Below are 12,822 nucleotides of genomic sequence, written 5' to 3'. Positions count from 1 at the left end.
GGCTCGCGCGTGGCGTCCCGGCGGGCTCCCCCTCGCTGCCAGCCCTCGCCCCCGAGGACGCGTATATAGGGCAGCCCCAACAATACGGCGCCCGCCGCCCCCGAAGCCGCCCGCGGCGGGCATGACGTCCCTCCTCCGCGGGCGAGAGGTGGGTGGGGGCGGGGAGGGCTTCCCTCGCGGCGGGCGCCCTTATGCTCAATGTCATGACGAGGTTCGGCTGGAGGAGCCGGGAGACACTTGGGCATTGGCGCCCATGGCCGTTTCGGCCCCTGGCGGCGGCCGGCCGGACCCGCGGCCCCTCTGGGCTCTATTGAGCGGATTCCGAGGGCGCCTCTGCAGCTCGATCCCCAGGTTTCGGGGGCTGGTGCGCCCTGACAATAGATAGCGAGGCTCGGGAAAGCGCCGCCTGGAAGCAGGTTGGAAAGCTGTGCGTGTGTCGGGTGGGGGGTTGCGAGGCGATATTTGGGCGATCGGTGATTCATGGCTGCGAGCGGCGCCGCTTTTCGGGTTTCGCCGACCTGCCTCCTTTTCGGGGTGATGTAGTTCCTCCGATGGCTACTCCGCGCGTTCCAGCCGCTGCGTTCGCGACCAAGTCGCCGGAGAGGTGCAGCCGCCTCCCTGGTCTGCGTGGTGGGAAAACAGGCTTCGGCATTTTGGGGGTGTGTATGGGTGTGTGTGTGTGCTTCCCGCGAACCACAGTTACTTGTCAGGTACCTAAAGTTAGGTGTCGCCAAACGGGGGGGTAGCGGAGGGGGTGGGAAAAGAGAAAGGGGGGCAGGTGGCGGCTCCTAGGGGCTTTATCCCCCACACCCCCTTGGGTTTCGCTTAAACGGATCTGATTTGCTTTGACTCTGAGAGGTGTTATTGACGCGCCTGCCTAATGGTACCGAGCACAGAGCTGGTTCGGAAAAGGATGTGCCAAAGGCGCAGTCTCGGCCCGGCGTGCGGAGCTGTGCACTTTTAGGAACTATGTGCCCGATATTTAAGATGCCTGACGTCTGTGGCGGCCACTTCTGTGCAAATAGGGAGGGGCCGAAACTACCTGGGAGTTGGCTCATTGTGACTCCATCTGGGGAGCTCAGGCTGCAGACGGCGGCTCCCTGGGTCTCTCTGATAGTTCCCTGCGCAATTAAAAGGCGTGAGAGCTGCACTCCTCCCCAGGCCCCGGGAGGACTGTTTGATGGGACTCGGCGATTTACAGGGCCGAACCTGGACTTGCCGGCCGCAGCCCACTCTGGGCAAAGTATGACTGACAGGCAGGAGCGGGCACCCGCAGGGGAGGGCCGGATGCTGGGTCCTCAGGTCTGGATGAAATGCAGAATCCATGTTTAATGTTTGGGGAAATGTTAAACAGCATTCTTTCTGGTCTGTGCGGTTCAAGGTCTCAGGGCTTGGATGAAGATGACTGCATTGAGAGTTACATGTTGAAATTTGGGTGGCTGGTGATTGCACAGCCTGCAACCCCCAGCCTCGCGGGGGAAGACTCCAGGTCTCAGCCCCGCTGGAGTTGAGAGGACCCCGTGGCCAGCTTCCCCAGCGGTGCCCTGCTCTCGCCTTATTCACACTCAGAGAACTTAACTCACACTCGGAGAACGCTTGGGCTTGGGTTTTAGCACAAAATTTATTTCCAAAAGCAGCGTCAGGGGAAGCAGACATTCGTGTCGGTCTTTTCTTTGGGTGTCGGCGTTTTCAGTCCCTGCCTCTGTGTGCCCAGAGAGCAGCGGATGGGCGAGGGTGAAAGCCCGTGTGTCGTGGGTGTGAGCTTTATGTTGCATTGTGGATTGAAAATGATGGTACCCGATTGAATGACAATTGCAGTAAGTACATGAGGTGGCTGCTGTAATAAAATTGTTAGAGTCTTGCGGAAGGGAGTGATTTAATTTGTTATGTTTTGTGTAGTTGTATAACCTAATCATTATAGGTGTCACTAATGTTTTCATTGTTTCTGATAAAAGCCATCCACTGTCAAATTACACTATTTCCATCAGCCTCACATCTTTCACAATAGAATACAAGCCAGTCCTTTCTCCAAGGGGAATGGTTCATCAGAGAGAAAAATGAAATTCAAATGATATTAGTGGGAAAATGCAATTTGTAGGTTTGTTAAATAATGTCCAAGGTTAATATCACTTTCATTATGACCTTTCAAATGAAAAATGAAGTTACATTCTCAAACCTAACCTTACTTTTGACATATAATTGAATGTGCAGTGCTTTTCCAGGGAATGTTATAAAACATGCTCTGCTGTTGTGACCCCAGGGCTCCGCCTTGCAGGGTGTGCCTTTCTGCCGGATTTTGCTGTGCTGTCCGCCAGGGCTGTCCGCCAGCTTCATCTGGTGGCCCTTAGGAAGAGACGTTAACTTTATGTTCTAAATAATTGAAAGTGTTTGTTATAATGGGTTCACCAAGTCTGCTGTTGCTTGTACCATTGCCTGGTATAGCAGTTGTCACAAACCAACAGGCTGAAGTAGGAACTGTTGCATTTCCAAGTGCCAGAGTGTTATTGTTATTACTTGTTCTCTTGGTCAAGCCCGCAAGATGTGATTATCCACTATTGGCTGTTTCTTTGAATATCATTTTCACAGAATGAGGGGTGCGAGTGTTACTCTTCTGAAAAGCTTTTATTTATGATAAAAATCTGTATTTTTAAGCGATGCCACTCCTCAGGGGTGCTTATGCTGGATCACCATGACCTAAGGGTAAACAGATGCCCAGAAAAGACAGGCAGATACTTTCTAACCCAAGGCGTTGCTGAGCGCATTATGCCTGCTGAAGGGTCTTTGCCACTGAGGTGCAAGTGAGAAGTACACTTTTAAGGCCAGACCCTTTCCTCAGGCTTCCCCATTGCTTACATCACTGGCTTCCCAAGCTGTCCTGAGAATCACACCACTTCCCTGGTGCTCTCTTAGGTGGGTTGGGTGTGGGGGAAACATTAATTCCAGTAGGAAAAGTTCATGGTACTTGTCGCTGGCTTTAGGTTTATCTGCTTATAGACCAAAGAGGCAGCTTTTTACATTAATGTGAAATATTAAGCATGCCATAGATAAATAGTTTCTATCTCATGGTCTGCAGTCTAGCCTACTGATTAATAAACTGCCTGGTTGGATTTAACACATCCAATTATATTCACAAACAGTACTTCCAGTGCAGGATACTTGCAGAAATATTCGACCATGCTGTGCTTTGGTCCATTACAAACGTTAAGATTCATAACAAAAAATGTATATTTATGAACCCTCCAGGTGTTTATCTTTTGAGCACGTAGCAGTTAAGTGTAATTTCAAGCTTTGTATCACAGTTAATTGATTTGTAGGAAGTCTCTTTGCTATAGACCAGGGTATTGAAGTTATATTCTTTATCAATTAGTGTTGAGAAAATTGAAAATAATGACTGAATAAGTAAAACAATGCCTCCTGGAAGCTGTCTGTCTTAGATTTTCACCTGTGTCCCTTGGCAAGATTCCTGCAAAATTATCTGTAAAATGAATCACATATAATGAAATTGATTAGTCTTGTCATTTCGGTTAAAAATATATTTCTAGAGAAAATGCTGGGATTTGCATTAGAATGAGTATATAAATATGGTGTGTATATATAAACCATACATTTATAGTGTTATCTTTCATTTACAGTGTGACATATATAGTTGTGTCCATACACAGTGTTATTTGGGCTGTGCCTTCGAATGTCTGTGTGTGTGTGTCTGTGTGTCTGTTTGATGTTGTATGGCATTTTGCTTTGGGAAGGTGCAGAGATACAAAGAGATCATTGGCTTTGGTGAATCCAAGCTCCATCTCTTCATTACTTTGTCTTTGGCCATTTATATGTTCCCCAGATTTATGTTCATTTATTTAGCTGTAAAATGGGTTCAATAAGACTTTATCTCAAAATACTGGTTTCAGAATAAAGTAAGTACATAAGTGACTTGTCAATTGTAAACATCTTTACAAACGCAAAGGAGATGGATTGAGGGAGGGAAGGAGGGAAGAAGGGAGGGGTAGGTCTTCCTTCCTCTTTCCCCCTCTACCTCCTAATGTTAACATGATAATTATGTTTCCTTTATACATTGCTAAAACTATGGACAACCACACTCTCTAAGAAAGGCTATTAAATGATCTATTCTCTCCCTACTTGTATTATAATCTTCTTCTATAGATGCACACAGGAAACCTACCAGTCCTTCATACCAAAATACATAATAGTTCTTAAAAAAGTCTCTAAGGAGAATTATTTAAGAAATAGATTCTAGGCGTAGCAGACCTCTCCTGAACCGCCCGCTGCTCCCCTCCGCAGTGTATTTCATCTGTCGGCCTGTTCTGCTCCCCACTTTGTGTCTGGTGAATCCTCTCACCGCCCCTGCACCTTTGGCTTGTACCGCAGTTCTGTATGAGTAAATAAATAAATAAAATAAAATCACAATTATTATAAAAAAATAGATTCTAATTCGCTAGTCGGCAATGGGAACACTTTAATAATTTTGTTAGCATTATATTATTCACCCGATTAACATCAAGTTTTCTAGAGTGATTTAAATTGTACAAAGAATATTTTCTGGTGTAAGAGGCATGACTCTAGGTGAGGTCAAATGTTAGGTATCTGCTCTCTGTAGAGTCGTAGAGAATGAATCCAAGCATACTATCACTGAAAGAAACTTGAAACAGCTAAACTTATTACACACAGACAAGAATCACACCACCCCAATTGAAATCAATTCTTGGCAAAAATGAGTTTGTGCATTGGCACCTTTTTGGACACAAATGCTCATTTTCCCCCTGTCACTTCATTCTTAGTAGCTTCAGCAAAGTGCCCGGCTCCTTTGGGTCTCATTTTGCCCAGCTACTGTTAGGGTAGACCTGTGACCCTGCACCACATAATTTCTAAGATAATAATGCTTGCCTGTGTCTTAGAGTTTGTTACAGAATGTGACCTGTCTAGCAGAAGACTAATTTATCTTCAGTCAGAAAAACATTTTGACTATAAATATAGCTATTTATATTCAAATTTATGTGTTGTTTTGGGAACTGCCAATTATAAGTTACCAGAGTAAAATTCATGTTATAATAAAAGACCTTCCAGTTTTTCAGACCAAAGTAAGTGAGTGAGCCAATTATGTTTGGTTAAATAAATATAAGTGTCAAAATTTCTGCAAATTTTGAATGATAGGGAATGTGCTAATGGGATGTTTTCAGCTTTAGATGATGGGGACTAGTCGATTCAATCATTGACATTAGTGAATTTGTTTATCCTGCATAGCGGTAAGGAATGGAATGGTCTCATTCATAACATTTTCAGGTTAATATATGTGGTTTTCACAACTGTCCTTAGAAATGTGATCCCATAGATATGAACTAAGGAAAATGCTTTCTGTACACATTTTGTACCGTGTCTTCATTTATAATTTTATAATGGTGATTGTAATATTCTCATGTAAATATGCGACAACATAAATCACAAGAAGGTATATAAATGTATCTTGTATTATAAAATTTATGAAGAAATGTGGCTCCTTGGTATCTTTAAGACCCCAAGTAAATATCAGTGTCCTCCCCCCATCCACCTTCCAGGTTCTGAAAAAGCTGGATATCTGAGGAAACATGATGAAAGAGTGGTTGTCATGGCCATGTGGCAGTTTGGAGCCTTGTCATGATGCTGAGTGGCCCCCAGAATTCAGCCCCCTGCCTGTCCTCCCTTTCTCACTGGCAGAGCAGCCTCTCTGCCCTAGACTCCAAGCCATGTTCTCTGCAGGCAGAGAGGTCAGGGCAGGAGACAGACAAGGAGCAAGCTGATATTCTTCTGGGAGGAGAAGGGAAGGGCTGGCAGAGGCCATGCAACCTTAAGCTCCCTTTGCCTGGATGGAATTAATCAGAAGTAGGAAAGAAGAGTTCCACATTGGCCTAGCTGCTCTGGAATTCAGGTTGTGCGATTCTGGATATAGTAGCTTTCACACTCCTGCTTGGTAGTTGAGCGCTCTAAATATTTTATGGTATTTTGACACTGTGATCAGGGACTGTCTAATCCCTGGCTGATTTATAGAGAGTATGGTCCTTGAAATTCAGCTGATTTATGTATTGCCAACTTTAAAATAACTTATTCTCCATGTTTCTTCCCCTTTTTTGCCTATGTTAGACTTTGCCAATAAATTGGATGCCTTGGTAAGTCATGCAAGTTAGGCACAAAAATTCTAAATCTGACTTCCTAAGTCACATGTAAGTGATGCTCCATGCTAGCTATTATTCATAGCACTTTCTGCCCCAGTGTTGAATAACCAGAATTTAGCTGTCGGTTAGTGTTTAACTTTTTTTAATGTGGAATATAAAGGGTATAATCAATAAAGAGCAAAAAAAAACAAAGTTTCCAAATAAAACATGATGTTTTATTTGATTCTGAGCATGTATACTCAACTTAAAGCACATTTCTTTAAATAAATTTTATTCTTTGCTCTTGATACTTTTATTTGGTCTTTCAAACATTAGCATAATATAGCAGTCATCTTCAGTAACAGAATAACTTAATTTCCAGGAAAAGCACCTGCTTTGGCAGCAAATCAAGTTATCCAAATGTAAAAAAGCCAGAATTCAGCCTCTTGTCTATAAAGCAATCTTCACTGACTGGGTCAAGCATGTTTGCTTGTTTGTTTAAGTTATTTAAATGAGGAAATAGAGAATTCCTCCAGAAGGTGGACAGGTGAAATGGATGTCACATGAAAACTGTTGAAACAGTAAAATCATGTTATATTTACCCAGGATATGACAGGTAGTGCAGGAAGAATGGGGCTTGGTGCTCATGGGTAAGCCAGTTTGGTTGAGTTGGGTTGGAAGAAAGTCATAATATTAATCCATAATAGGTACTTCGGTATATATATAACGTCTCTGTCCAAAGGAACATTGTATACCTGGGAGTTGTCTCTGGCAACAACAGTTAATTATGAGAAGTGTTCATGATAGTGAAAGTTAAAGAAAATCAAGAAAAAGAAAACTGTATTGAATATGATACCCAGCACACATACCACGCATGTATCCAAAACACAGAATATGTGTGTATGACAAGGTTTCAAGTGTTTGTGCTACCAAATATCACATAATTTGATATATATTATTTTTACCACTTGGAAGACAAAGCATGTCTTTAAATTTTTAACACCATTTTTATAATAACTATATAATGACTTGTTTTGGTGTAGGTCATTAATTAGCTGAATGGATGACTTAAAGTTAACAAAATTTATTCTTAATTGAACATTTATTATATGTAGCTGAATCAATGCTGTGCATAGTTTTCTTGTTTTTAAATTTGATATGAAGAGTAGCTTTGGCAAGTGGGTATCTTTCTGACAACCCTGTAGTATATCAGTGAAATATTTTAATCTATCAAATAATGTTTTATGTTTCAAAGTGAATGTTTATTCATAAAACTTTGAAAATATAGAATGACAAAAAGACTAAAGTTTGTATATGAGCTCATTTCAGAAATGGTTATATTTCAGCAGATATCCTAATATATACCTATCTTTGGATGTTTCATCTGTTCTGTTACTTTCAGCATGTGAGATGGCTTTTCTCATATAATTAGTATTCATTTTTGGTGTCTGCTTCCTATATCTTTATGTACTTTAATTGGCATAAATAACTTGCTATTTTGGGAGACTAGTGGCATTTTCATTTTTGGCTCTATATATGTTGCTGTACTTAAAAATAAGTATCTTCCATCAGGTAAGTTTCTTTAGATGACTTTTTAGAACAGAATGTTTCCAATGCTACTGATATGTGTTGTCAGACTGTCCTCCAGAAAGGTTATATAATATGTATTTATTTCTTCTAGGCAGGAGTGTGCCACTGTCCCTGTTATTTTAACAATACTGAGCATTGTAATTTCAGGGAAAAAAATGATTTTCAATTAAATAGGGGGAAATTGTGTTTTTCTGTAATTTAATTTGTTTCTCATTGTATATGCCTGGGATTAAATATTGCATTAATTTATTACCACTCCTAAGTCTTCTGCGAATTGTCTTTTTATATTGTCTGCACATTTCTCCATTGGTCTATTTGATTTTGCTCTTATTGCTTTATCTTATTTGTCTATAGTAATTGCATTACCCATCGCCATGTTTGCCAGTTTATTCCTCATTTTGTTTTAATTCTCATTTTGTCCAAGCTTGTAGTTTAATGTATCCCCTCTTCCTAGAGGTCTCTTTTTTAAGAAAATGTCCTGTTACTTGGTGATTGGGTGTCTCAGTAGTAAATATGGCACGGAGCCAGCACTGGGGGAATAGCTGAACAACTGTGTTCCAACTTGGCTGAGATCATAGCTCAACTTTTGCAGTTTGAATTAGTGAACACGTTACTATTAAGTGTCATTATTGCTAGAAGGGAAACAGTGGTTCCTGTGTCATCAGGTTGTTGTGAGGACAAATGACGATACTATGTACCTAAATGACACAGCAGAGAACCTGGTATATTACTGAACTTCAGACACCTTTGCTATTTTCAGTAATAGAGATAACATATCCTTTTTTTTCTTTTTTAAGGATTTATTTGCTTGTGCATACAAGAACTGTAGTGCAGGCCAGGGGTGGGGTATGAAAGGACTCACCAAAGACAGAGTGAGGAGCAGAACAGGTGAATCTACTGAAATACACTGCTGATGGGAGCAGCGGGGAGACAGGAGAGGTCTGCTGCGCCATGTGGGTCACTCCCTGGCCAGGGAATTTGAATTTGTGCTGCAGTGGCTTCATAGTCCTGCACTTTAACCCGTTGCACCACCAGGGCGTGCCCAATAACATATCCTTCTCCTCACGTTCATTCTTGTTTTCCCCACCCAAAGCATAACCACATACCTGCATAGGCACGGCACCTCTGTGGAAAGGCCATTATGTCTATGGAAGTTTGAGCTCACTGTAGAAACCGTGCCATGGTCCCTTAGTTGTATGGCTGCCTGTGCTTCGCACTCATTGGAAAGGGAAACTAGAACACCCCTGACAGGCACATATATGATTCTCTGTAGTGTGCATAATTCACAGACCGATGATATAGGGACACATGTATGTTTCTATGTCATCTCATACATGTGTCCCCAGGTACATATCACTTTCTCTCTGGTCACCTAAGACTGCCCCACCCTTACCCCATTCCTGTAATCTCTCTTAGTATGCAGTAGCACTCAGCTGATTGTGGGATGTACCTATGCATGTTTTAAAGTGATGCATGAGCTAAGGTCTGTGGGGTTGCTTTTGGTTCGTTTTGGGGTTTGGAGGAAATAGCGGATTAGAATTCTGAGTTCTGGGATCCAATTTCTGCTCATACTTGCATTATCTTGTAATTCCACATATGGATTATTTTGTCTTTTGCATATTGAGATAAAAAGTTACAGGGTTTTTGTGAATGTGATATGATAATTCAGTATGAAAATGCAAGCATTCAAGTATAAATTATATTCCCTTGCACTTCTGAAGTGCTTTAAAAATTAGGCTAATTTTGGCGGGGGGGTGGTGGTAAGACTTGGAGTCAAAAGGTTTTCTTGTCTGTATAAGTAAATCTCTTTCCTCCATTACTAATATGGTTATGAAATGCCCAGTTCTCTAATGCTTGTACATTACACACCATTGGGTCTTGCTTGAAGGAAGAATTCTCCTTTTTCCATCAATGGAAGTAATCTCTGTTATTTCTTTATGCTGCTTCAAAAATTATAAGTCATACCAAATGGCTCAAAAATGTCCTTTTTTTTTTCTTTTTATACAGATAGGTACTGCTTGAGAGGGCAATGGAATGAGACCCTATTGCTCTTCAGAGTGTGAAGTCTGTAGAAATGTCCCCAGAATCTGATTTTTCTCTTCTGGTGGGCTGAAGCTTCTGGTGCCTGGAAGGCTTTATTAGAAAGGTTTTAGGAGTGTGAACTGTAACTGGCTTCCATTTTTTTAGTGTATATCCTAAATACTTTGAACAAAATTTTAGAGACTTTTTATTGCTTTGCTACCTGTCCATAGGAAGAAACCATGCTTCAAACACAGAAGAAAAATTTTATTGGTTCCCTGTCCTCAAAACTTTTGAAGCAAGTACAGAAGGGAATTTGCTAACCCCTGTATGAGTATGTTCTTTTGAGAGCAGCAGTGTTAAGTCCTCGGGAAGGGATGATCATGGTTTTGTCTGCTGCTCAGAGCAGTTTCAGGTATGGTTGGTTATTATAAATCTGAAGTCTCTTTCTGCAGTGAGGGTGGATCACATGCTAAATTTAAAGTGATTCCTTGTTTTGGCAGTGAAGGGGGTGCCTTAACTTGTACTTGTACACCCTAGAGTTTGAGAGGATAAGGGCAAGAAGATGGCTGGGGAAACTGAAGCTCACTGGCACCCTTTCTTCCTCTACAAATTCAGACTATGGACCAGAAAACAAACATGTTCTGGTGACCTCCCAGAAGGGGCGTGGGGGTTTGGTAAGAAACTTCGGGGACAACACAGCTTTTTGAGTGAGCTGTGGACTTGTGTTTAATCAGTCCACTCAGCCAACCAACCGGATAGAAGTTTTGGTGAAACACTAAGTTATAAATAATAGAAATACTAGAAAACAACAAGTGCTCCGGAACTGGGTCATCTAGCTATCTCTGCGTGGCTTAGCAGTTTCCCTAAGTGAAAGGGTGGTAACTTTCGTCCTTTTCAGAAGTGGATTTCAGACGGCTGCAGCCTTCCTTTCTGCTGTCACAGCTCTGAAATCCTTCTCTTTTCCCATGGGCAAGTTCTCTTAGATTTTGTTACCTGTTGGTAGAACGCAAGATCTTTCAGTCCTGTGATTACATACATCACAGGTAGTAAATAGGCGTTTACGTGGTTTCTTAGTGGCCTGACCCATCACCCCGTTTGCTGTGGCATAGCTGCACCTTCAGAATGGCAGGTAGTGGGCTTCTGCACTGAATTGGATCGGCTTTGAGAGGAAATGAGTCGTTCCAGTGAGCGTAAAGCACATGATGAGGGCTTTCCTGTGTTTCATCTTTTGAGAATGATGACAAGAATTTCAAAAACAGCAGCACACATTTTGGAACCAATTAGAATTTGTCCTAGTTCCATATATTCAGAAGACCCTAAGGTGGTTTTCATCTGAGTTTGTCTCAGTCTAAGCGCTGACCTTCACAGCCACTCGTTGTTTCAGCTGACTGCGATGTGGCTGTCCAGGCTGGGGAGCTGCGTGGTTTTTTAGATCTTCCCAGCTCCCCTCTTTGGCTCTAGCTTTCAGCGTCTTTCCTACGGGCACAGCTGACTCAACGCCCGTTGCTGTTTCCCCTCCTCAGTTCTTGGAGTGAATCATTTTGTGAACCATGGGAGAAGATTCAGCTCTGCGTGTGAGTTGTATTTTTTGGTTGTCAGTATGGACCCCCATCCTTGACAAGAAACTGCTGTTGTGCCGTGGGAGTCACTTCAGCTTTTGTTGTTGAATAGTTTTCTTGTAAGTAGAAAGTTGTTGACTATGTTGTCTGCTCACACTACCTTTGGAGTGAACGATCACTAGGCATTTGGTGAAAGCGAGGCTGCTTGTCTGCTGGTCATCAGGGAAGTGGTGACCACTGACCACAGGTCCAATGGACACTGATGTGTAGCGCTGAGTTGTGTAGCTTGCTGAATAAAGATTACCTTATAACGACCTGCAGAACACGCCTGGTTTCCCTCAGTCAGAAATTCTGGAAGTCACATGACAGGTCTGTTGTAGTCCAGCCGTCATTGGGGCCCTCCCTGGGATGCAGGGTGTTAAAGCGCAGTGCTATGTCCTTGGAATAATCTCACTAAATGAAGACATTCTGAGACTGTCTTAACTCAGCTGCCCTAATAAAATACCACAGAATGGGTGACTTAAGCCCACACTTGTTCTCACCATCCTGGAGGCTGAAGTCCAAGACCAAGGTGCTGGCTGATTCATTTCCTGGTGGACCTCTTCCCGGCATGCCTGTGGCTGGTCTGCTGTGCTGTGCATGGTGCCTGCATCTCGCTCGCTGCCTCTTCTTAGAAGGTCACTTGTTTGGACGGTCAGTCCATAAAGAGACCACAGGGCATAACCAGCAAGATCCAGAGTGGGAAAAGACTCACTGGTTTCAGCTCAGGGGGGTTTCGGCACTGAGTTGTTCCCTAATTGAGCAAGAATTACTGGTCAGTATTGTGGATCATTCTTGAAGGTGTTTTCAGTGATTCTTCTACTCACGGTCAATGTCTTACTCTGATATATGACATAAGGAGTGAGGCACAGAACGTGTGCTAGATTGGATGCCCAGGTGTGCCTCTTTATATTTACCAACACATGGTGTCCAAGTTTGCTTTTTGGCTGTGTTTTTCACTTGATGTTTCTTATCTTGGTCAAATCTCCCACTTGTTACGGTGCTGATCCAGGTTGCCATTGACACTTAGGATTTTGGCAGGAGGCTCCTGACGGCCACCTGCCTCACCCTGGCTGAGCATCTCCAGAGAAGCTTCTCTAACCCAGGCACACGTTGCCTTTGCTTCCTGCAAGGAAAGAGAAAGTGCACCCCTTCCTGTCTTATCTCATCTATTCCCCACCCCCACTTTATTGGCTGTGACCACCTTGGCCAGCTCTCTGTCTCCCGAACATCTTGCTAAAGCAGATGCCCTCTCAGTTTCTCTCTTTTACAGTTACCTTCTCGTTATCCACAGCAGGTAAGAGAACTGGGAGTTATTTATCATTTTGCAAGTTTATTTTTATGTTTCTCCATTAGAATGCAACCTCCTTGAAGGCTTGCCATTAGAGTGACTTTAAAATGCATCTATGTGCATACAAATCAGAAGTCACGAGCATCCCAGCTTGCCTGGTTTCTACGTAGAGAGGCTTTCTTTG

The 12,822-nt window shown here is 42.7% G+C and overlaps 1 protein-coding gene across 1 annotated transcript in view; it reads left to right on the top strand.

Moving 5' to 3' along the window:
- Positions 1–360: 360 nt before the first annotated feature.
- CTNND2 (catenin (cadherin-associated protein), delta 2) overlaps positions 361–12,822 on the top strand; it is a 665,207-nt gene continuing 652,745 nt past the window's right edge. Inside the window, exon 1 of the mRNA XM_012721744.1 lies at positions 361–416. The gene's annotated coding sequence lies outside the window, so the exon portion shown is untranslated. The remainder of the gene's footprint in view (positions 417–12,822) is intronic.

Source organism: Condylura cristata, unplaced genomic scaffold (genome assembly GCF_000260355.1).
Source record: "Condylura cristata isolate star-nosed mole 26May11 unplaced genomic scaffold, ConCri1.0 scaffold00007, whole genome shotgun sequence".
In the NCBI taxonomy this organism is placed as follows: Eukaryota; Metazoa; Chordata; class Mammalia; order Eulipotyphla; family Talpidae; genus Condylura; species Condylura cristata.
This window is presented reverse-complemented; position numbering and strand designations above follow the sequence as displayed.